Genomic DNA, 2,776 nt, shown 5'->3' with positions numbered 1-2,776 from the left:
AGACCCGGTATAGACTTTGATGTCACTTATTCTCCCGTAATAGACAACGTTACGTTCCGTTATTTGATCAGTATGGCAGTAAATATGAATCTAGATATGCACTTAATGGATGTTGTGACTGCATATTTGTATGGGTCACTTGACACTGATATATATATATATATATATATATATATATATATATGAAAGTCCCCAAAGGATTTTCAATTCCCCAAATGGGAAATAATGAATTTGAAATAAAGGACTTGGGTCAAACTAAGTATTGTCTCGGCCTGCAGATCGAGCACCTCCCAGAAGGAGTTTTTATTACACCAGTCTAATTATACAAAGAGGATATTGGAGACATTTTATATGGATAAATCTCAGCGCACCAATGGTGGTCCGTTCACTTGAAGTGGACAAAGACCCATTTACACCTAAAGAGGAAAACGAGGATATGTTAGGACCTGAAGTTCCTTATCTTAGCGCCATAAGAGCACTGTTATATCTTGCAAATTGCATCAGGCCTGATATTGCATTTGCAGTGAATGTTCTAGCTAGACACAGTGCCAATCCAACCCCGAAGACATTGGAATGGCGTTAAACATATCCTATATTACCTCCAAGGAACTGTTGATCTTGGTTTATTTTACCAAAGAAACAGAGATTTAACATTGGTGGGATATTCAGATGCTGGCTATATGTCTGATCCTCATAATGCCAAGTCACAGACTGGTCATGTGTTCCTCTATGGGGACACGACAGTTTCATGGAAGTCAGTAAAGCAATGTATGGTTGCTACTTCCTCAAATCATTCTAAGATTATTGGACTATTTGAAACTGCCAAAGAATGTGTTTGAAGTTTAATACATCACATTCAAGATTCATGTGGCTTATCCTCAATTCATGATGCCCCATCTATACTTTTTGTGGATAATGCGGCTCACATTGCACAAATGCGTGATGGATTTGTCAAAAGAGACAAAACTAAAACATATTTCACCTAAGTTATTTTACCCGCTGAAAAAGGTGAAATAGATATCCATCAAATTCGCTCTAGTGACAATCTTGCATATTTGTACACTAAATCCCTTCCTACTTCCACATTTGAAAAACTTGTATATGGAATAGGAATGCGTCGACTTGGACGACTACTTTAATCAAGGGGAGCGAATTAACCATCCCTGAAGGATGAAACCCAAAAGGTTTATGGCTGTGCTCTTTTTTCCTTCGTCAAGTTTTTATCCCACTAGGTTTTCCTTAGCAAGGTTTTTAATGAGGCAGCCTATGTGCAATGACTATTAAAATGAGGGGGAGTATTATACGCACTGTACTCTTTTTCCCTTCGACAAGTTTTTGTCCCACTGGGTTTTTCTTGGCAAGGTTTTTAATGAGGCAGTCTAAGAAGTGTATAATAAAAAGTGAACGTCCAAGGGGGAGTGTTATAAATGCATTGAATGATGCATTGAATGATGTGGATGTATCACTTTTCCCCATTCAATGAATGGTCCTCTCTTTTAATGTACACGATCAGATCCTCATCAATTGTATACATGAACACACATATTCATGTTCATTGTATCATCTAGTCTATAAATAGAGACTTTTGTAAACTTGGTGAGGATAATGATGAAGAATGAAGAAGACTTAACATTTGCTCCCTACTTCTCTCGTGTCTCTTTTTTCTCTCATATTGTACTTCAAGTTGGTCTCCGCGTTGATTCCAAAGATCGCCGTTTATGTTGATTTCTGAGTTGATTCCAAAGATCACCGTTTACTTTTACAACAAAACGAAAGTTTTTGTTACACTTCACTAATCTATCTAGGAACCTTAATTTTTAGTTCACTGGCGATACTACTTGAACTTGTAACCTCATAAAAGACATTGTGTGCTTAACTATCCCACTCAGTTGTACTCTCACTCTAGTTTTATTCTTTTGAGGAAAGACAGTTCTTTCTTTTTTTTGGTCAAAAGGAAAGACAGTTCAAGAATTAAAAAAGAGCTAAGTGCACTAAAAGTCCTAAAACTTATCACGAAAATGCAATCGAATCCTAAAACTTATCACGAAAGTGCAATCGAGTCCTAAAACTTATCATGAAAGTACAATCGAGTCCTACAACTTTCAAAAAGTGCATTCAAGTTCTAAAACTTGTAATAAAGTGCAATTGAGTCCTAAAACTTATCACAAAAGTGCAATCGAGTCTACAACTTTCAAAAGTGCATTCAAGTTCTAAAACTTATCACAAAAGTGCAATCAAATCCTAAAACTTTTAAAAAGTACAATTAACGGAAGGACTTTTGATTGGACCAATTTGTCAAATTTTAGGACTAAATTACACCTTTTGAAAATTCTAAAACTCGATTGCACTTTCATGACAAGTTTAGGACTTAATTGCACTTTTTGAAAATTTTAGGACTTAATTATACTTTTATGATAAATTTTAGGACTTTCAATGTACTTATCCCGTTAAAAATAAAAGGAGCAAGTGACATAGAAAGTTAAGTTCATATATTCTCCTACAATGCATTCTGTAAGTCATAAACTTCCTTTAGGATGAAATTGCATTCTGTAGGTTTCTTCCCCAACAATAATAGCTGATGTTTGTATACTCAACAACCCCTGTACCAACTACTTAAGAATGTCTCAGCAGGTGAAGCTAGGCTGATAGGGCTTGGGAACGAGGTACAGATCTCGCTTCCCCTTAGCTCTTCACTCTTCGTTCCCTCAGGAAGCTCCCAATCAAAGTGGTACAACAACATTGCAAGTGGAAGCTCCACGTTCGCAAGCCCAAAGTT

General features: G+C 36.4%; 1 pseudogene; it reads left to right on the top strand.

The window, feature by feature from the left end:
• The first annotated feature begins 215 nt into the window (after positions 1–215).
• Positions 216–1,139, top strand: LOC115689372 (uncharacterized mitochondrial protein AtMg00810-like; annotated as a pseudogene).
• Positions 1,140–2,776: the final 1,637 nt, after the last annotated feature.

Source organism: Syzygium oleosum, unplaced genomic scaffold (assembly GCF_021117445.2).
Source record: "Syzygium oleosum isolate NSW1041296 unplaced genomic scaffold, Sole_v2.1 Sole_v2.70, whole genome shotgun sequence".
Taxonomy (NCBI): domain Eukaryota; kingdom Viridiplantae; phylum Streptophyta; class Magnoliopsida; order Myrtales; family Myrtaceae; genus Syzygium; species Syzygium oleosum.
Note: the sequence above shows the minus strand (reverse complement) of the source record. Positions and strands in the feature narration are given on the sequence as shown.